The sequence below is a fragment of the Leopardus geoffroyi genome, chromosome A2 (assembly GCF_018350155.1).
Source record: "Leopardus geoffroyi isolate Oge1 chromosome A2, O.geoffroyi_Oge1_pat1.0, whole genome shotgun sequence".
Taxonomy (NCBI): domain Eukaryota; kingdom Metazoa; phylum Chordata; class Mammalia; order Carnivora; family Felidae; genus Leopardus; species Leopardus geoffroyi.
Window position 1 is genome coordinate 136,018,897 of NC_059331.1, and position 23,493 is coordinate 136,042,389.

Genomic DNA, 23,493 nt, shown 5'->3' on the forward strand with positions numbered 1-23,493 from the left:
TCCCATTATATATACTGTTTTTTAAAAGAAAGTTTATGCTATCAGCCATGCACTATGTTAAATATTTTATGGACAGTGTCTCATTTAATCCTCACAACGACCAATGGGCTAGGTAATATTATTATATCCAGTTATGGGTGAGAACACTGGGGCCTAGAAGTTTAAGTGACCTGTTCCAGTTAGTGGTAGAGAGGGATCTGAACTAGGTTTATCTATCTCTAGGGTCCAATCAATTAAGCAGTACAGTACACTCCTACGTTACTGTTATGTTCTCTCTTGTGTTCATATAGTTTTGAACAGTGAATTTTAAGAAATACATAAAACTTTAGGAAAATGTATACAGAATGACATTTTAAAATAAACAAAGAATTTAAGGATATTTATGTCCTCCCTCCCAGCAATTAACAAATGGGGAATTTTTCTTCTGAATAGATGAAGGTAGACAGAGAAAGGACTGAAGTTAAATCCTGAAGGCTATCCTTATACTAATATTCAACAGATCCTGGAATATTAGAAATAGAGATTTCCCCTTAAAAAACTTTCAAAATGAAAATTTAAGGTGAAAAGAATTACTCTATTCTTTTAAAAGTGGAGGTCACATTGGGGCACCTGGGTGGCTCAGTCAGTTGAGTGTCCGACTTCAGCTCAGGTCATGATGTCACAGTCTGAGTTCGAGCCCCATTTCAGGTTCTGTGCTGACAGCTCAGAGCCTGGAGTCTTGCTTTTGATTCTGTGTCTCCCTCTCTTTCTGCCCCTCCCCCACTCATGCTCTGTCTCTCTCTCTCTCTGTCAAAAATAAATAAACATTAAAATTTTTTTTTAAAACTAGAGGTAACAGAGACTGAAAATATGAATAGTTGCAAATAAGAATTTATATAGATTTATGAATTCTATTAAGAGAAAAATAAATATATTATGGGAGTTCTACCCTAATTTCTTTAGGCTGGTGGCACAGAGGGTAACCATATTGTTCTGCATCACATGCTGTAGCCACACTCTTTTTTTTTATGTTTATTTATTTTTGACAGAGAGAGAGACAGAGACCGAGCACGAAGGGGGAGGGGCAGAGAGAGAGGGAGACACAGAATCCAAAGCAGGCTCTAGGCTCTGAGCTGTCAGCACAGAGTCCGACGAGGGCTCAAACCCACAGACTGCGAGATCATGACCATATCGGAAGTCAGACGCTCAACTGACTGAGCCACCCAGGTGCCTCTGCCACACTCTTAAAGACAGATATATTGGCTTAAAGGTTATCTTTCACAACTTCCACTTCCAGCAAACTGTTCGTCAATCTGTAATACTTCCAGTGACGGGGAGAACACAATATCATTTCATTACTAGGCTAGTCAGACATGCAGCTTTTAATATTGATACTAAAAGATCTTCCTTCTTTTGCTTTCCAGCCAAGGGTATTATTATTTTTTTTTTCATAAGACTTTGCACAACAAGCCTAATGTTTTTATCCTTATGATAGCCTTCCAACTGTTTGAAGACAGCATCATGTATCCCCTATTCCCCAGCTTGAGATGATTAGCAGCTAGGACTTGAGAAGCCAAGATGCTAAAGAAATAAGCCTGGATTTTGCTATTAAGATCCTTTTATATGTCAACAGGTTATAAAAGCTCTTAAACATAAAGTAAAAGATTAGTTAATTGGGCTTCATTAAAATTAAGCCCTTTTTGGATCCTGTGAGACAAAGTACCAGAGACATCGCTACAAGCATGAAACCTACAGACATCACAATGGCTCTAAACCCATATCTTTCTATAATAACACTGAACGTAAATGGACTAAATGCGCTAACCAAAAGACATAGGGTATCAGAATGGATAAAAAAAAACAAGACCCATCTATTTGCTGTCTACAAGAGACTCATTTTAGACCTGAGGACACCTTCAGATGGAAAGTGAGGGGATGGAGAACTATCTATCATGCTACTGGAAGTCAAAAGAAAGCTGGACTAGCCATACTTAGATCAGACAAACTAGACTTTAAATTAAAGGCTGTAACAAGAGATGAAGAAGGCATTATATAACAATTACAGGGTCTATCCATCAGGAAGAGCTAATAATTATAAATGTCTATGCGCCAAATACAGGAGCCCCCAAATACGTAAAACTGTTAATCACAAACATAAGCAACCTTATTGACAAGAATGTGGTAATTGCAGAGGACTTTAACACTCCACTTACAGAAATGGATAAATCATCTAGACACACGGTCAATAAAGAAACAAGGGCCTTGAATGATACATTGGATCAGATGGACTTGACAGATATATTTAGAACTCTGCATCCCATAGCAACAGAATATACTGTCTTCTTGAGTGCACATGGAACATTCTCCAAGATAGATCACATACTGGGTCACAAAACAGCCCTTCATAAGTATAAATGAATTGAGATATACCATGCTTACATTCAGACCACAATGCTATGAAGCTTGAAATAAACCACATGAAAAAGTCTGGAAAACCTCCAAAAGCATGGAGGTTAAAGAACACCCTACTAAAGAATGAATGGGTCAACCAGGCAATTAGAAAAGAAATTAAAAAATATATGGAAACAAACGAAAAAGAAAATACAACAATCCAAACGCTTTGGGATGCAGTGAAGGCAGTTCTGAGAGGAAAATACATTGCAATCCAGGCCTATCTCAAGAAACAAGAAAAATCCCAAATACAAAATCTAACAGCACACCTAAAGGAAATAGAAGCAGAACAGCAAAGACACCTCAAACCCAGCAGAAGAAGAGAAATAATAAAGATCAGAGCAGAAACAAACAATATAGAATCTAAAAAACCTGTAGAGCAGATCAATGAAACCAAGAGTTGGTTTTTTGAAAAAATAAACAAAATTGATAAACCTCTACCCAGGCTTCTCAAAAAGAAAAGGGAGATGACCCAAATAGATAAAATCATGAATGAAAATGGAATTATTACAACCAATCCCTCAGAGATACAAGCAATTATCAGGGAATACTATGAAAAATTATATGCCAACAAACTGGACAACCTGGAAGAAATGGACAAATTCCTAAACACCCACACACTTCCAAAACTCAATCAGGAGGAAATAGAAAGCTTGAACACACCCATAACCAGCGAAGAAATTGAATCAGTCATCAAAAATCTCCCAACAAATAAGAGTCCAGGACCAGATGGCTTCCCAGGGGAATTCTCTCAGACATTTAAAGCAGAGATAATACCTACCCTTCTCAAGCTATTCCAAAAAATAGAAAGGGAAGGAAAACTTCCAGACTCATTCTATGAAGCCTGTATGACTTTGATTCCTAAACCAGACAGAGACCCAGTAAAAAAAGAGAACTACAGGCCAATATCCCTGATGAATATGGATGCAAAAATTCTCAATAAGATACTAGCAAATCGAATTCAACAGCATATAAAAAAAATTATTCACCATGATCAAGTGGGATTCATTCCTGGGATGCAGGGCTGGTTCGACATTCACAAATCAATCAACGTGATACATCACATTAATAAAAGAAAAGATAAGAACCATATGATCCCGTCAATTGATGCAGAAAAGGCATTTGACAAAATTCAGTATCCTTTCCTAATAAAAACCCTCGACAAAGTCGGGATAGAAGGAACATATTAAACATCATAAAAGCCATTTATGAAAAGCCCACAGCTAACATCATCCTCAATGGGGAAAAACTAAGAGCTTTTTCCCTGAGATCAGGAACACGACAGGGATGTCCACTCTCACCACTATTGTTGAACATAGTGTTGGAAGTTCTAGCATCAGCAATCAGACAACAAAAGGAAATCAAAGGCATCAAAATTGGCAAAGATGAAGTCAAGCTTTCACTTTTTGCAGATGACATGATATTATACATGGAAAATCTGATAGACTCCACCAAAAGTCTGCTAGAACTGATCCATGAATTTAGCAAAGTTGCAGGATACAAAATCAATGTACAGAAATCAGTTGCATTTTTATACACTAATAAGGAAGCAACAGAAAGACAAATAGAGAAGCTGATCCCATTCCCAATTGCACCAAGAATCATGAAATACCTAGGGATAAATCTAACCAAAGATGTAAAAGATCTGTATGCTGAAAACTATAGAAAGCTGATGAAGGAAATTGAAGAAGATTTAAAGAAATGGAAAACCATTCCATGCTCATGGATTGGAAGAATAAATATTGTCAAAATGTCAATACTAGCCAAAGCTATCTACACATTCAATGCAATCCCAATCAAAATTGCACCAGCATTCTTCTCGAAGCTAGAACAAGCAGTCCTAAAATTCACATGGAACCACAAAAGGCCCTGAATAGCCAAAGTAATTTGGAAGACGAAGACCAAAGCAGGAGGCATCACAATCCCAGATGTTAGCCTCTACTACAAAGCTGTAATCATCAAGACAGCATGGTATTGGCACAAAAACAGACACATAGACCAGAGGAATAGAATAGAGACTCCAGAATTAGACCCACAAAAGTATGGGCACCTAATTTTTGACAAAGCAGGAAGGAATATCCCATGGAAAAAAGACAGTCTCTTTAACAAATGGTGCTGGGAGAACTGGACAGCAACATGCAGAAGATTGAAACCAGACCAGTTTCTCACACCATTCACAAAAATAAACTCAAAATGGATAAAGGACCTGAATGTGAGACAGGAAACCATCAAAACCCTAGAGGAGAAAGCAGGAAAACACCTCTCTGGCCTCAGCCGCAGCAAGTTCTTACTTGACACATCCCCAAAGGCAAGGGAATTAAAAGCAAAAATGAACTACTGGGACCTCATGAAGATAAAAAGCTTCTGCACTGCCAAGGAAACAACCAACAAAACTAAAAGACAACCAACGGAATGGGAAAGGATATTTGCAAATGACATATCAGACAAAGGGCTAGTATCCAAAGTCTATAAAGAGCTCACCAAACTCCACACCTGAAAAACAAATAACCCAGTGAAGAAATGGGCAGAAAACATGAATAGACACTTCTCTAAAGAAGACATCCAGATGGCCAACAGGCACATGAGAAGATGCTCAACGTCATCCTCATCAAGGAAACACAAATCAAAACCACACTCAGATACCACCTCACACCAGTCAGAGTGGCCAAAATGAACAAATCACGAGACTATAGATGCTGGCAAGGATGGGGAGAAACGGGAACCCTCTTGCACTGTTGGTGGGAATGCAAACTGGTGCAGCCACTCTGGAAAACAGTGTGGAGGTTCGTCAAAAAATTAAAAATAGACCTACTCTATGACCCAGCAGTAGCACTGCTAGGAATTTACCCAAGGGACACAGGAGTACTAATGCATAGGGGCACCTGTACCCCAATGTTACTAGCAGCACTCTCAACAATAGCCAAATTATGGAAAGAGCCTAAATGTCCATCCATTGATGAATGGATAAAGAAATTGTGGTTTATATACACAATGGAGTACTATGTGGCAATGAGAAAGAATGAAATATTGCCCTTTGTAGCATCGTGGATGGAACTGGAGGGTGTTAAGCTAAGTGAAATAAGCCATACAGAGAAAGACAGATACCATATGTTTTCACTCTTACGTGGATCCTGAGAAACTTCACAGAAACCCATGGGGGAGGGGAAGGAAAAAAAAAAAAAAAAGAGGTTAGAGTGGGAGAGAGCCAAAGCATAAGAGACTCTTAAAAACAGAACAAACTGAGGGTTGATGGGGGGTGGGAGGTAGGGGAGGGTGGGTGATGAGTATTGAGGAGGGCACTTGTTGAGATGAGCACTGGGTGTTGTATGGAAACCAATTTGACAATAAATTTCATATATTGAAAAAAAATAAAATAAAATTAAGCCCTTTTTTCATCAGATATCATTAAGAGGGTGAAGTGTCAAGTCACTGAGGGGAAGAGGGTATTTGCGATATATTATATCTGATGAAGGACTTCCACCAGAATATATGAAGAACTCCTAAAAATCAGTGAGAGAGAGAGAACACATAATCTTTGGAAGAAAGAATAGATGAATTTAATAAGTATTTCATGAATGAATACATTGAATTTGCCAGTAAACATATAAAAATGTGCTCATAATTATTAATCATCAGAAAATGCAACTTAAAACCACAAATACTACTACTTATTCACCAAAATGACTAAAGTTAAAAAAGGAAAAAAAATGGTAACGCTAAGAATTGTCTTGGATGTGGAACAAGTAGAACTGCCATATGCTGTTGTTAGTAGAATATAAATTATGAATTGATACTCCTGTGAATTGGAAAACCACTCCAATTTATCCTAAAGCTGAACATATGCAAAACCCATGACCCAAATTTTCTACTCTTGTTACTAGTGATTCCAAAAAGACATGCAAAAACTGTAAACAATGCAACTGTTCATTAGGAATAAAATGGATAAATGTATTAATATACACCTACAATGGGGTACTATGTAGCAATGAAAATGAATATACTGCCTTTACATACAACTATATGGATGAACCCCACAAACGTAATTTGTTTTTTTGGGGGGGGCGGTTTGTGTACACAAAAGAATTTCAATAAAATTTAGTTTGTAATATAGGTCACAAGTATAACAAAAACGTATCACTTCAGGATTCCAGAGAATGAATTAAGGCCTTTCTTCTTTTTCTGTATAGATCTGAAGGAAGTCAGTGAGAATTATGCATCTTTATTTTTTTTATTTTTTATTTTTTTCAATATATGAAGTTTATTGTCAAATTGGTTTCCATACAACACCCAGTGCTCATCCCAACAGGTGCCCTCCTCAATACCCATCACCCACCCTCCCCTCCCTCCCACCCCCCATTAACCCTCAGTTTGTTCTCAGTTTTTAAGAGTCTCTTATGCTTTGGCTCTCTCCCACTCTAACCTCTTTTTTTTTTTCCTTCCCTTCCCCCATGGGTTTCTGTTAATTTTCTCAGGATCCACGTAAGAGTGAACACATATGGTATCTGTCTTTCTGTTTGGCTTATTTCACTCAGCTTAACACTCTCCAGTTCCATCCATGTTGCTACAAAGGGCGATATTTCATTCTTTCTCATTGCCACGTAGTACTCCATTGTGTATATAAATCACAATTTCTTTATCCATTCATCAGTGGATGGACATTTAGGCTCTTTCCATAATTTGGCTATTGTTGAGAGTGCTGCTAGTAACATTGGGGTACAAGTGCCCCTATGCATCAGTACTCCTGTATCCCTTGGGTAAATTCCTAGCAGTGCTACTGCTGGGTCATAGGGTAGGTCTATTTTTAATTTTTTGACGAACCTCCACACTGTTTTCCAGAGTGGCTGCACCAATTTGCATTCCCACCAACAGTGCAAGACTCACAAACATAATTTGAATGAAAGAGAACACACTAAAGAGAACATAGTGTAGACTTCCATTTATGTGATGCAGAAGCAAAACAAACCTATGGTGATAGGAATCAAAATAGCAGTTTCTGGGGGTGCCTGGGTAGCTCAGTCAGTTGAGCCTCCGACTCTTGATTTTGGTCCAGGTCATGATCCAGGGTCGTGGGATCAAGCCTCATGAGGGGCTCCCTGCTGCATGTGAAGCCTGCTTGAGATTCTCTCTTCCCCTCTTCATCTACCCCTCTCCCCATTTGTGCTCTCTCTCTCTCTAAAGATAGATAGATAGATAGATAGATAGATAGATAGATAGATAGATAAGATAGATAGATAGATAGATAGATAGATAGATAGATAGATAGATAGATAGATTCATTCTTTGGAGAGGAGGTAAGATTGAGAGGAGGCAAGAGGGAGGATTCTGTTTTGCTGGAATGCTCTATTTCTTGATCTGGTGGCAATTACTTGGGGTGTATTCACCTTGTGAAAAGTCATCAAACTGTAATATATGAATTGTGTACTTTTCTATGTGTATATTAAATTTCAAAAAAAACACAATAAATTGGTCTAAAAATTCCACTTACCTAAAAGGCAGGGCTAAGTGTGCAACTAAAGAGTTTGCATTTTCATGGTAAGCACAGTAGTAAAGATGCTGAAATTTATACTGCATACAAAAAATTAAAGTTGTCTGGAGAGACTGTCATTTCTTAATTTTCCTTCCCCAGAAAAAGAATTGTAGCTCATTCCTTTTAGAGAATGAGAGCTGGGTAATAAATGAGCCAATCACAAATCTATATTTGAATTATTCTGGGGTTTTGTAATATACGTGAAGTGCTCGGTGTTGATCTGCTACCCACCAAGTGTGCAATGAAGGCACTTACTGTTAACTGTGTTTAGTACTGAGTCACACTGTAAACATATTTTGAGTTTCCTAATAACAAAAATGTCAAAGTCTCTTTCACAAATGGAACTGCTGTGAGCATGAAACTTGGTCAGACTTTCAGGTCTATACAGTAATTCCTGTTTTATTTTATCTCAATAGAATTTTCAGCTTCCAGACTGTTGAGATCTTTATCGATTGGAATTCACTGAGCTTCATTCTCAGCATTGATGGTAATGTTACCGAGGAACAACCGGAGATAAAGTCCTGTAGAACATCCTTATTAACCTCTATCCTGGCCCCTAGTGACTAGTAATCAGACCTTTTTGGAAACGGTCATTCAATCAGTTATAAATACCACTAATGGACTCTCATTCAGTCCCTGTTAACTTTGTCAGTAAGGATGTGAAGATAAAAATGACCCATGTATCCCCCATTCTGACACTTTTATTTTATCTATATATCTGTCTATCTAGAGTATGAGCGCATGTGGTAGAGGGAGGGAGAGAATCTTAAGCAGGCTCCGTGCCCAGCGCAGTGCCTAACGCAGGTTCCACACAGGGCTCAACGCAGGGCTCAATCTCATGACCCTGAGATCATGACCTGAACAGAAGTCAAGAGTCAGATGCTTAACTGACTGAGCTACCCAGGCGCCCCGATGTTTGTATTCTTACTTTAAGATGGTTGTTTAATCCCAACTATGTTAAATAGTGAAATATTTCCAGGTTCCAAACATTTTTTTATACTTCAATATTAACTCACATATGAGTGATGTGATAATATGAATGAAAAATTAATCTTGTCTTGTGAAAGATTTTATAACATTATATATTTCTTGTGGGAAAATGTGCTTTTTCATGATGTGTGAAGCCTCCTTACTTTTCACTTTTCTCTCTTTTGCCAGCAGAGGGCAGGTGAGAAAGAAGAAAAAAGCATCTCTGTCTTGATTCAAACTAAACACTTCTCTGAAATATTTACAAAGCAGGTTATTTTGTTCTCTAATTACTCTATTTTGAAACAATTTCAGTAGGAATTATAATTTTTTTAAAATGTTTTATTTTTGACAGAGAGAGCGGAGGGAGGGGAGGGACAGAGAGAGAGGGAGACATAGATATATTTGGCCTAATAAATGTTTTTGAAATGAAATTAGTACTTTGAACTTTTAATTGTTTATAAATCAGTGATTGTATTGAAAATATGAATATTCTGTATATTTTGAGGTCATATGTCCAAAATGTCCTCTCTTAGTTTGGATAATGCTGATTAATTAGACTCCATTTATATTGGTGTTCTAATTCAGTTACAGATATGGTGTTCGTTTTTCATATACAGTATATCTTAATACTGCCATTTGGTCATTACTTCAACATGTAGAGTTGTTAAGCATACTTTTATAGTTTTATTAATCAAGTAATGAGTCTACATAATTGAAGGAAACCCAAGTGCAATACAATACAGATTTTTTTCCATTTCTTGCAGTACTGTCCCCCCACGGGAATGTTTAAATACAATTTTAGCAGGTATATTAAGATGTTTTCTTTTGCAACTTTAAATCTGTTTAATCAATAATAAAACATCGTTTTCAAAACATTAGATGGTGTGATAAACTATGTATTTCAATAGCTCAAGATAGCTTGTGTGTAACCTTTGTTAAATCAAAACTCAAGTGGCAGCTTGGATTTTTGCCTTCTCTACTTGAATAATGCCTTTGTTCTGAAAGTATAGGAGCAAGGAGAAACTGAATAGTTTCTCTCATTGGGAGGATAGATCTCCATACTGCTTATTCCAAATAGTGAGAATTCCTTCTTATTGTGGACCTCATGTATAAAAATATTTTTTATTTTTAAACTGTCAAACAAAATTATACATAGTGCTTAGAATGCTGCTGGCACACAGTGAGTGCTTTATAAGTATTAGTTGTTATTACATAGGTATCTGCTTATCTTAAATTTAATCTGTTTATTGAATTAGCCAGGGGGATCATGTACAGTTGAAAAAAATTGATTCTTCAACAAAAGGAAAAGCTAGAAAAATAATCTCATTCTCGGAAGTCCTAATTCTATTCCTCATTTATTCAATGGGAAAAAACCTCGACTTGAGTGACTCTTAACACTTAACTCCTTTGAGCCAATGGAAGCAATAACGTTTGTCACTTAGTTGTCTTAGACTAAATGCTTCCTGGTTTGGGAATTGGTGTTGAATTTCCTGACTATGTGTAATGAATATGTCATGGGATAAGATCTGGTTATTTTAAAAGGACTAAGCTGGATGAGGAAGAAAAGTTTTACCTTTGATGAGGAACCCCCCTGGTCTGAATGAGGAATATTTCAAAACAATGAACAAAAAGCGTTGCTTTTGATTATCCCCTGAAGGGAAGCTTAGAGCTTGGGAAGCAGGTGGAGAGAGTATTACAAGGAAGGGGTCTTCAGGACTGAAGAAAAAGGAAATTCTTTTGGTTGGCAGAGTGATGAACCCTCAGGCTTAGGGTTGCTGTGGCCACCTCCTCACAGGTTTCCCATATCATCTCTTCCTGTTCTATTGAGCCACTGTGTATATTTATTTCAGTTTTATTTTCCTAAAATGCAATGCAGTGATGTTACTTTCTTGCTCAAAGCCCCATCATGACTTATTTTTACCAATGATAGTAGTAGACTCTGAACTACATGATCCCAATCTGATTTTCCACGTTTACTTCCTTCTCTACTTTTCACACACTGACCCAACAGTGCTGTTCCTAAAAATGCTTCTCTCATCATGTCTTTCTCACTCATTTCATATTGTCAGTGGCTCCTTGTCTTTCAAGATCCATCTTCAAGACATGTCCTCTTGAAACCATTCTAAATCTTACCTGAAAATGATCTTTGGTGCCATTGAGTCTCATGGCTATGTATATCTCTAAAGGGCTCTTAAACTATCATCTATACTAGGTATTTTTGTTTTTGTTTCTTTTTTTTCTGCTAACAGTAAGCTCTTTGAGAAAAGAGACTGTGTTTTGTCCTCAGAGGTTAGCATGATGTTCTGTAGAACCTTTCAGATCTTCAGAAAGGCCAGGGCCATTTGCATTTTTTTGAGGCCCTCAATATATTAAAAACTGAAGAAATGGCAGGGTCACAAAATTGTGGCATATTTTAAGTGTTGCATTAGACAGGTGGATGCAAATAAAACACATACATTCCCACAACAGTTCCCAAAGGAACTGTGTTGTTAGTAAGATGATCATAGGATTTCTAAAAAGCTGAACTCATAGTGTACTTCAGTTGATGTGGTCTGGTAACTGGACATAAGTTTAACATTGATCAGTGACTGTCTTCTTTCTGTCTTATCAGTGTGCGTCACATGAGGCCTGGGCCAAAGGACCCTGTGACTTTCTGTGTAAGAGGCCCCTTACACATGGTGGACACCTGATAAATATTCACTGAAGTGAGTTAAATTTGATTATATGCCCCAAAGGTGCTGTATATAAATATAATGCATTGATTCCTATTTTTTTTATTTTGGTCAGAATATTATTCAGAAAAAAGACTGAAAGTTAATATTAACTTCTAATTTAATGTCTATAATTTAACTTTTGCTTGTTTTACACTTGTCAGATCAAAGAACTAGACACTGGGGAGGATAAAAAGTACTCATTCTTACTGACTGACTGCATATTTCCCTGTACCATGTATGAGACACATAATGAGGAGAATTGTGTTCTCTGTGACTCTTCTGATGGAGTAACAAGGGTGAACAGTTGATGAGAATCAGCATAATTTATTTCTTAAAATTAGGCTAGAGATGAAAAATAGTGAAGATTCCAAGAATACTTGGAATTCACTGCTGCAGGGGTTAAAGTTGATATCAATACTAAATAACTCTTTGCTCTTAGACGGTAGAGCTTAAATTTGCCTGGTTTAGAGGTATTCCCACTGAGGTACATAAATACACGAATTGGTCCCCCTGTGATCCTCCTAAAATAGTGCATAGAAATCTTTTAGGCATACCTAAAAGCATGAACTCATCATTAAAATTACCATTGTTTATTTTTGGAAATGTATTTATTTAGGTATTCATTTCTGATTTAATGTCATTTTCTTAGACTAGTTTGTAGAATGATGTGTTTCAGGCACTTTCTGCTCTATTACTATAAACCCAATCTTTTCTATAAAATTATTTTATAATGAAAAGAAGAAGAATAAATAAAGAGCACCCAGGGGCGCCTGGGTGGCGCAGTCGGTTAGGCGTCCGACTTCAGCCAGGTCACAATCTCGCGGTCCGTGAGTTCGAGCCCCGCATCAGGCTCTGGGCTGATGGCTCAGAGCCTGGAGCCTGTTTCCGATTCTGTGTCTCCCTCTCTCTCTGCCCCTCCCCCGTTCATGCTCTGTCTCTCTCTGTCCCAAAAATGAATAAACGTTGAAAAAAAAAAATTAAAAAAAAAAAAAAAGAGCACCCAGTTACTGGTGATAATTCAGTAGTAAGAAAGAAATGTGGTTATTTAAACATAAGATATGAACCTTCTCTCTATTCCCCTGCATCTGAGGAATTTGACGAATTCCAACAAATATCAGTGGTTCAGGAAGCAGGAATAGAAATGGATCAGGAACCAAGAAGTGGTGAAGTTAGAATTAATTTATACAAAATATAGGTGATTCTGAAATGTCCTCCATAAGAATCCTTCCTAAGAGATGGGTAATTAAATGCATGAAAAGTAGAAAGGTAAAATTATTTGTCAAGTTTAGCACTTACCTGAAATATGTTAATTTATTTACACTTATTTAAACTTTATTATACATTAACATTAAAAAATCTATTATAGCACTGAAGGTTTTTCAGTGACTGGAAGTAAATTGCCATATGAATAACCTATACCCAAATGTCTTTCATATTCTCTTTTTTTACCTATAAATTTTTAAGTTTATCAAGAGTTAAAAGCATTTTGTAAATCTACCATTTGTTTTTAAGTGTAGCACATAAAAATGTTTAAAATAAATCCCAACATAACTGAAAACTAAGTGTTAATAAGCAAATGCTATCAATGTAGAATTTTACAGAAAAAAAAAATGAAGATAGTTTGATAAAACCTAAGGACCAATGCTAAGAGAGCAGTTTTCATATGCAGAAGTATGCCTGAAGGGTAGTTCTCATAATGATTTAATGACTAGCACTTTCTAGTTGAATAGAAAATACAAATATATGGCCAATAGCATTTGAAAATACAAGTCTATTTGTGTGCAAAACTGTTAATTAGATAGCCTGGAAACATGCAGTGCAGTCCCAACCATTCCAAAGATTACAAAAAGAACTTAGGGACACCTGGGTGGCTCAGTCAGTTGAGCATCCAACTCTTGATTTCGGCTCTGGTCACAATCCCAGGGTCATGGGATCGAGCTGTACATCGGGTTTGGCGTTGTGCATGGAGCCTGCTTGGGATTCTCTCCCTCTGCTCCTCTTCCCTGCTCATGCTCTCTCAAAAAAATAAAAAATAAAAGAATTTAAAGTTTGTCTTATTTTTAGAAGCTATAAGCTTAAATATTTCTGTGCAGTGTTATAAAACAAAACCCTGTATGTGTCCTTAGATACAGATAATGTGGACATCCATGCTCAAGAGCAAAACACTTTCATTACTCTCCATACCCATAATTTAACCTTTACCCTCTCTGCCATTCATTGGCCTTGGAACATTGGTTTGAGCACTGGCCTCAATTTTTGGATGAGAGTTGCCCCCCATCAACTGGGAAGGGTAAGAAGAAGGTATTTCTCCTTAATGCTCTCTTTACTTACTTTTCGTCCTATAGCACAGACCTCTTGGGACTCAAGGGAATAACCATACAGAATCTTTTTTGCTAAATGCCAAAAAACCTGTGTGATGTTAAGAGGCCAGTTGACTTTTCCAGTTTAAATTATTTCACTGGTAATACGCAGTAAAAACTTAAATTTTTTTCTCAGTTAAGATCTCTTGTTAAAGAATATGAAGGAAATTAATTCTACAATTTCCTATTCTCAATGATTTTAGCTCACTGACTGACATTTTGCCCCACACCAAAGTAGTGAAAGAGAATGGTCTTGGGATCAGTTGGATCTAACCCAGGTCTACCTGTGCTAGATGTAAAGCTATAGATAAGTCTCTTAAAGATTCTTTTGAAACCTATTTTCCTCAAGAATAAAGTGGTTTAATAATAATTACCTTATAAGGATAATGAGAGAGTTAAATGAGAAAAAGAACACAAAGCTTAGCACATTAAGGACTCAATACTAATTAATTTCCTGCATTTAGTTTATCCTGGATACACAAGTGAGTTTGATTCGTATTGGAAAACAAGACAGGTACAATCAAGTGAGCAACAGGGATGCATGTTTTATGCCTCAATGTCTTCTAATATAAGTTGTTCCACAAAGAAAATACTCTGTTTTTAAAACATGTTTTACTACACATTTTCTAATAGAGACGTAAAAGCCATGGCTGAGCAACTTCAACTACTTCCAGAATACTTTTCTGTGAGTGAAATGTGACAGCTTTTTGTGAGTTCATAGCAATCTGTGTAAATATTTAAAGCTGAAAAATCAGTAATGGTAACTATAGTATAAGAATGAGAGAACAGAGTGAATGGAGAGATAGAAAGGGAATTATACCGATAGAATATAATTATTTAAGTAAAATATTTTCTTAGAGGCCATAGAGAATAGACCCTAAAGTTGCATGTTTTAATCCAATATTTTTTTTAGAATCTAAATGTTTTTTTACATAATACAACAGGAGTAAAACTTTGTCACCACTCTGTGGCCAAATCCACTTTTATTTTTAAGCCATACAACTTTTATAATGAGAAGCTAATATTACTTGTAAACTTCGGCATGATTGATGCCAAAAGTTTTTTTTTTATTAAAAAAATTTTTTTAATGTTTATTTATTTTTGAGAGAGAGAGAGAGAGAAATAGAGAGAGAGAGACAGAGCCTGAGTAGAGGAGGGGCAGAGAGAGAAGGAGACACAGAATCTGAAGCAGGGTCCAGACTCTGAGCTGTCAGCACAGAGCCCAACATGGGGCTTGAACTCGCTCCATTTTCCTAATAATAGCTACAGGTTATTGAATAACTGCAGCCCAATTTGATGGTCCTGAGTTGACAAGGGAACATGCAGATTTTATTTTCCTTGCCATCTTTCATGGGATCAAGAAATTTAGTAGGGGGCTGCCTGGGTGGCTCAGTCGGTTAAGAATTCGACTCTTGGTTTTGGCTCAGGTCATGATCTAACGGTTGTGAGTTCAAGCCCTACATTGGGCTCTGTGCCGACGGTGCAAAGCCTACTTGGGATTCTCTCTCTGCCTCTCTCTGCCCACCCCCCACTCCCACTTGTGCTCACGCTTGCTCTCTCTCTCTCTCTCTCTGTTTCTCTCTCTCTCTCTCAAAATAAATAAACTAAAAAAGAAAAAGAAATAAAGAAAGAAAGAAAGAAAGAAAGAGAGAGAGAGAGAAAAAAGGAAATTCTGGGGCACCTGCGTGGCTTAGTCGGTTAAGTGTCCAACTTCGGATCAGGTCATGCTCTCACAGTTCGTGAGTTCAAGCCCTGCATCAGGCTCTGGGCTGTCAGTACAGCTTCAGATTCTGTGTCTCCCTCTGTTTCTGCCCTTCTTTCACTCACATGCTGTCTCTCTCTCTCTCAGAAATAAATAAACTTTAAAAAAATTAAAAAAAAAGAAATATAGTAGGGTTAGATTTTGTTTTGATTTATTTTAAAGAAATATCCATTGACTATTGCTTTTTATATGATTTATTTCCCATTGCGGGTAGGAAGTTTTTCTAAGGTCATAGAATAACCCATTTTGAGGCCATTTTTCAGACTTTTGAAGTTTTTATGTTCTAAGACCTAGATCCTATGGTCACCTTTGCAAAAGAAGTAATTGAGAATAATAAATCTGAAGAATATTAACTTTTTAAAAGTTTATTCATTTTCAGAGAGAGGGAGTATGCAAATGGGGGAGTGGCAGAGAGAGAGGGAGAGAGAATCCCAACCAGGCTCCACACTGTCAGGGTAGAGCCTCATGTGGGACTTTAATTCATGAACCATGAGATCATGATCTGAGCCAAAATCCAGAGTTGGATGCTTAGCCAACTAAGCCACCTAGGCACACCTAAAGAGTATTAATATTGAAAATAGTAGGGTGCCTGGGTGGCGCAGTCGGTTAAGCGTCCGACTTCAGCCAGGTCACGATCTCGCGGTCTGTGAGTTCGAGCCCCGTGTCAGGCTCTGGGGCTGATGGCTCAGAGCCTGGAGCCTGTTTCCGATTCTGTGTCTCCCTCTCTCTCTGCCCCTCCCCCGTTCATGCTCTGTCTCTCTCTGTCCCAAAAATAAATAAACGTTGAAAAAAAAAATACTAAACGTGAGATAAAAGAACCTGACTGGGCTTGAGATATTGTTATTAAATATTACTAAATGTTCAAGTTGTTAATAATTTTTTGTTACATGGAAAATGTGCCACAGATCAATAAAAAAATTTTCCTTAGTGTTTAAATAAAAATTTGAATTTTTATATTAAAGCAATTTTAGATTTACAGAAAAATTGTGAAGATACTACAGAGAGGACCTGTATAGCCCATACTCAGTTTCCACTATTATTAACATCCTACATTAGTATGGTACATTTGCCACAACTAATGAACAAATATCAATACATAATTATTAACTAAAATCCATACTTCATTCAGATTTCCCCAGTTTTTACCTAATGATCTTTTTCTGCTCCAAGTTGTCATCCAGTATAACACATTTTATTTAGTTCTTGTGTCTCCTTAGGCTCCTCTTGGCTGTGATAACTTTTCAGATTTTCCTTATTTTTGATGACTTTGAGAGTTTGGGGTTTGTTTTCCTAATTAAACCAGGGTTATGGATTTTTGGAACAGGACCCAGAGGTAAAGTACCATTTTCATCCATAATATCAAGGGTATCTACTATCAACATGATCTATCACTGTTGGTGTTGACTTTGATCGCCTGGGTGAGATAGTGTTTGTCAGGTTCCTTCTTTGTAATGTTATTCTTTTTTCCCTTCAATACTGTGCTCTTTGGAAGGAAGCCATCATGTACGACCTACACTAAAAGGAGTAAAGAGTTGAACTCTACTTCCTTAAAAGTAAAGTATTTTCATAAATTATTTGGAATTCTTCTGTATAGGAAATTTGTCTATTCTCCCCTGTTAATTTATCCAATTATTTCTTTATGTCAGTATGGACTCTTGCATATTTATTTTATACTTGGGTTACAATTCAATTGGTTTTTAGTTATTTTATTGACAGACTGTTCCAGCTTTAGCCACTGGAGGGGCTCTTATACCTGATTATTGTGTCCCTTTGAAATACCCCATTCACTGTGGGTTTTGGTTGTTGTTGTTTGTTTTTTTAAGCACTTCCTTTCTGGTACTACAGGATGCTCCACACTCATCTTATACATTTCCTGCCTCAGTCCTAAAAGGAATCCTGGTTTCTTTTATTAAGGAATAGTATTACAAACCAAGATCTAGGTGCTAGGGTGTGTTGGTTGCTACTGAGATGTCCTGGCTTCTAGACTGTCTCAGCTGACAGAGCAAGAAAATATATGCATGTATACTAACTTTACATAAATATTTCTGTATGCAAGCATCTGTATCTTTATTAAGCTAAACATGAGTTTGAACTGGTGTCTCTAACTCTGATTCATTACCACATGGATCATTCTAAACTCTTCCCTTGCTTATCTGTAACTTCCCACATCAACAGTGAGAAAGCTGACTTCCACCATCTGTTTACTTAATTTTTCATCTCCATTGTAGATGTATAGTGATTTCAGAATTGTTCATCTGTATCCCATGGGATACAATTTATCAGCCAGAGGTGTACTTCATGTTGGCTCTTCTACTATTAGTTTTTTGGACTCCACTCATTTCCAGAGTTACTTAGTCCAGAACCTTTTCTTCCCACTACTTCCAGTGAGATGGTTTCATACATTTGTAATACATTTAGAATCTCTTGTCACATGCTGCATTCCATTCTGGAGTTCCTCCCCATCCCCCATCTCCTAAATGATTTTTTAAAAGTTCACATACTGGGGACACCTGGGTAGCTCAGTTGGTTGAATGTTGATTGTTGATTTTGGCTCGGATCATGATCTCACAGTCTGGAATTTAACCCTGTGTGGGGCTGTGTGCTGACAGCATGGAGCCTGCTTGGGATTCTTTCTCTCCCTCTTTCTCTGCCCATCCCCTGATATGCTCTCTCTCTCAAAATAAATAAATAAACATTAAAAAAAAGTTTATATACTTAACAGCTTCACCACCTAAAAATATTCCTTGTTTTACCTATTGTTAACCTTAAAAATAAAACTGTGCGTTATTTTACCAGTAAAATGGATTTACTCAGGAATAACAGAGAATTGCAATTCAGGACATGCATGCTATGGCAAAACCACAGGCAAATCTGGAGTCCTCATTTATAGAGGAAAGGGACGGGGGAGTTGGGAGGGGCTGTTATAAACAAAAAGTCCATTGGAGTAAACTGGGAGTTCCAAGTTTAGTGACTTTTCATTGACTGTGTTTTGACAGTCCTACATTGGCTGGGCTGTTGCTGGACAAGGAGAACATCTTTCTTCCCCTGCTGGGGTAGTAGGGTATAGACTTCTTCCTGTGAGGAGTGTTAGGTAGGTCTCTTCTTGTTTGGGACTGCATTTGATGAGTAGTGGTGGGGCATGAGAGCTCTCCCTTCTGGCCTCCCCACTCCATTTTAAGTGAGTTTTATTAATTTTCATACTATTTAAGCCTTCCCCTCCTCATCCCAAATTTCTGGCAACCACTGATCTATTACCATCTGTATATAGTTACGTTTTTCCAAAATATGCGTAATTGAAATCATGTAGTACATAGGCTTTCACATTGGCTTCTTTCAATAACAATATGCATTTACAGTCCATTCATGTCTTGTATTTTGTAGATGTACCACAGTTTGTTTATCCATTCACTGATTTAAGTATACCTTGTTTACTTCCAGGTTTTGGCAATTGTGAATACAACTACTATAAACATTTGCATGGAGATTTTTGTGTGGACTGAAGTTTTCCAGTCAGTTGGGTAAATACCTTGAAGTGTGATTGCTAGATTATATAGTAAGACTATATTTAGCTTTGTAAGACAATGCCAAACTGTATTTCAGTGTGGCCATACCACTTTGCATTCCCACCAGCAATCGTCACCAGTGATTGGTGTTGTCAGTTTTTTTGGATTTTAGCCATTCTAAAGGGTGAGAAGTGGTATCTCATGGTTGTTTTCATTTGCAATTCCCTAATGACAAATGATGATGAGCATCTTTTCATATGCTTATTGGCCATCTGTATATCTTCTTTAGTGTAGTATTGCTCAGATGTTTGGCTTAGTTTTTAAAAGGGTTGTTGTTTTCTTATTGTTGAGCTTTATTTTCTCTTTCTTTTGAAGGAAGTAAATAAATAAAAACTAAATATGGTGGAGATGTGCATTTAAAAAGTCATAAAGAATTATCCCATACACACTTCATGTTTTCTTGTAAAAAAAAAAAAAAATCATGGAAGGACCAGTTCAGCCTTCAGTAAATCACTAATGTGAGGATGTGAAATTTGAAATGTGTGTGAGTGCACGCACACGCACACGCACACACACACACACACACACCCCATCATTTATTGAGCTCTTATTCTATGTCTTATTCTATGTCTTATTCTATGTCAGGCATGCATTTTTTCCTTACATGAACTCATTTAATTCTCACAACAATCCTATGTAATGGAAACTCTTGTTTCCCCCATTTTACAAATGAGCTCCGCTCCCAGCAGAGGAGCTCTAACCCTGTGCCATGCTGTCTGATAGACAATAAATTTTAAAATGAGACAGTCTAAGGTTTGTTTTCTTACATAGCCAAGCGAAAGTATATTTTAAAATTAAGTATGAGTGAAAAAAAGAAAAAATAAGTATGCATGAACATAGAAACAGATTGCAGAAATAGTCCATTTTTCTTGAATTATTCAGATTGTTACAAGCCTCAAATTTGTTTGGGTTTGTGTGTGAATACATTCAGACGTTTGAATAGAGGTCTACACTTTTTCTCCGATCCTTAAATCTAAATTTATTTTGCATAATTTTTTTTAATCTTCACTTTCTCAAAAGCAAGGAAGATACGACATGAATAATCCGATGGGCTCTTTTCCCTACTCTATTTTGGACCAGAAAAATAATTTCCAAGAGTCATTTGCCTTATTATTTAATAGGTGTTAACAAAAAGAATTCCTAAGAACAAGTAGAATCATGAGCAAAGTGGGTCTTGAAAAATATAGCAGCGTAGTTGCAGCTGGTGGCTGGCTCTGAGCCTGGCCATGAGCCTGCAGCGTGGGACTGGGTGTTCCACTGCCTGGCTGTGCTCCAGGGAGCTGTCAGTTGCCGGGTTCCCACAGTGCCAAGCACTAGCAGGTGCAGAAAGGTTCAAGGTTTCTATTCCCCCATAGTGTTGAGGGCATGCAGGTCATCTGACAGTAAACAAGATGAAGCACCCCTGTGGGCCCTGAGGGTCATGAGGAGTGGAGCTCCTGCTCAGCCTTGGGATTTGACATTTGTCAAATTGTGCGAGAACCTGCTGGGCTCCTCATATGCCTCTGCCTGGCCTCTGAGAGGAGTGAGGAGTTTGCAGAGTCTTCTGGAGAAACAGAGGACTGAGACACTCCCGTTTTGGAGGCTTCTAGTGTTTGTTTGTTTGTTAATATTTATTTATTTACTTTTGAGAGGGAGAGAGAGAGAGAGAGCCGGAAGGCACACACAAGCAGGGGGAGGGGCAGAGAGAGAGAGAGGGAGAAGGAGAATCCCAAGCAGCCTTCATGCTGTCAGCATAGAGCCCGACACTGGGCTTGAATTCACAAACCTGTGAGATCATGACATGAGCTGAAATCAAGAGCTGGACAGTTACCTGGCTGAGCCGCCCAGATGCCCTTGTTTGTTTGTTTGTTTGTTTTTTAAGAAAAAATTGCCAAGATAGAGTTTTAAAAATTGTTTTATATATTCACATCTTAAATATTAATGCTCCTAACACAAAAAATGAAATGCAGTGTGCTGTGGCACTTAATAAGATACGTAAAACTCATAGGATTTATAAGAATATTATCTTCTGATGAAGTACTGGTGGAGGGAGCTGGTTATGGGTCAAATGTTTAAAGTTACCTGATGGGAGTATTTTTCTGTTCCTAACAGGGTATCTTTATGACTATATGTAATGATCTCTGAGAAGATTTTGTTTTCAGTCCCAAAACCAGGGATGGGAAAAGAATGCAGGCCTGCAGTGGGGGCAAAAGAAGGGGAGGTGAAAGAGATTTAGGGAGTTACTGCAGATTTTGCAGGGTTAACGGGAATCCAGAATAAATGAAAGAAACACTGATGCTGGTAATTTCCTCTGGGCTCAGGCAACTAATACTTTGCTTTGTCCATTTAAGTAGCAATTTAGATCCAAGAAGCCCTTTCTTTAAAAGTTGTAGCAGAATTCTGTCCTGTTCACTTTTCTCCTTTCCTGGCAAAGAGCTGGAACACTATAGGCTTTCCAAAAACATTTGTGGAATGGAGTCAGAAAGTCACTTTACTTCACAGGATGCATTCCTTTTGTTTGTTTGTTTGTTTTGAAAAAAAATATTTTAAAAGTTTAGACATTTATGGCATAAAATGATTATGACATATATCACCTAAGCTTTTATTCAGTGTTCATGCAAACATACATATACAACTTTTATGTCTCTTTTCACCTACTTCTTGGGATACAAATAAGCTCACACGTCTTTTTAACTTTTAAGTATTGAAGTTAGCAAGAAGTCCAGAAATCCTATGGTGGGTAGGTAAAGGCAACCTTCCAGTTTCATCTGCACAGTGGCCCATCTCCCACCAAGCAGTAGGCATTGGCATTAAACTTTTTCTCTCATCCATGATGTGTCACATTCTCCTGGGGGACCCTTGGTGGCCATATTTAAGCATTTCAATAGAGGTCATCGCAATTCATGAAATAGATTCTGACTTTGTTGAATCTCAAAAGAAAAAGAGAAGAAAAGATTTCCTTCTGTCTTTCCATCCCCATTGATACCTACTTATGTTACATTCCTATAATGAATAGTCCTCTCAATGGATTCCGAAAAAATGAAGAAACAGAAGGAAAATAACACCTCCTTTGTGATAAATGTTTCTGAAAAAATTTATAGCTAAAAATGCTGTCCATGATGTCAGTCAGTGACAATTCTATAAGCCTTTCAACGGCAAACTCTCCCACTACTGGGGTGCAGGGAGGATGATTTTTATTTTCAGGTGAACTTGCATATTGACAGCAGGTTTGGACAGAAGCCTAGTGGACGTTGAGGGCCTAGACATTCACGGTCACTTTTAGTTTCTAGGTGCGTTAACAATCTCCCATCGAGTGTCTCTTATTCTTTATCTTACCTTCTTTATTTACATGTTTTTATTATAATTATCTATTTGGGGGGGAAATAGTTATAAATAAGTAACCTGCTGTTCTATTTAGTGTACTCCACTGCCTTTCTAAATGTAACTCTTCTTTTTTTTTTTTTTTTTTTTCAACGTTTATTCATTTTTGGGACAGAGAGAGACAGAGCATGAACGGGGGAGGGGCAGAGAGAGAGGGAGACACAGAATCGGAAACAGGCTCCAGGCTCTGAGCCATCAGCCCAGAGCCTGACGCGGGGCTCGAACTCCCGGACCGCGAGATCGTGACCTGGCTGAAGTCGGACGCTTAACCGACTGCGCCACCCAGGCGCCCCTAAATGTAACTCTTCTATGTAACATATAAATTAGTATGGGGCACAAAGGTGGCTGAGTTAGTTAAGTGCCCAATTATCATTTCGGCTCAGGTCACAATCTCACAGTTGGTGAATTCGAGCCCCAGGTCGGGCTCTGCACTGACAGAGCCCTTCCCCTGCTCTCACTCTCTTGCTCTAAAAAGTAAATACATACACTTAAAAAACTTTAAAAAATAGTATAGAATTCATCTGAAGGAAAAAATCACACTTTTCTTGCTAGAGTCCAAATATATAAGACCACACTTTGAACTCTATAGATTGTATCTGGCTTTCAGCAGATATGATATCACTAGTGAAAATTTAGTCTGGTATTATGAATTCCCTTGTTTCTAAAAAAGCTTCAGTAGGAAAATGAAAAGAGAAACTAATATAAATAATGAAACATTTCATAAATAGCAATTTTAGAAAATCCTAGAATTATCAGCTTTTATATTCATGACAAAATTGTAGTGTTCAAAATATTGTTCATAATTGTT

The 23,493-nt window shown here is 37.5% G+C and overlaps 1 long non-coding RNA gene across 5 annotated transcripts in view; it reads left to right on the plus strand.

The window, feature by feature from the left end:
* The window catches only part of LOC123606752, a 45,810-nt gene extending 34,178 nt beyond the window's left edge, over positions 1 to 11,632 (plus strand). For 3 of the 5 annotated variants that reach the window (XR_006716485.1, XR_006716482.1, XR_006716483.1), the window contains 3 exons: positions 8,374 to 8,444; positions 9,119 to 9,196; positions 11,538 to 11,632. This is a non-coding gene — a long non-coding RNA (uncharacterized LOC123606752). Of the gene's footprint in view, positions 1 to 8,373; positions 8,445 to 9,115; positions 9,197 to 11,537 lie in introns of all 5 variants that reach the window. The other 2 variants (XR_006716484.1, XR_006716481.1) reach the window with 1 other exon arrangement.
* Positions 11,633 to 23,493: the final 11,861 nt, after the last annotated feature.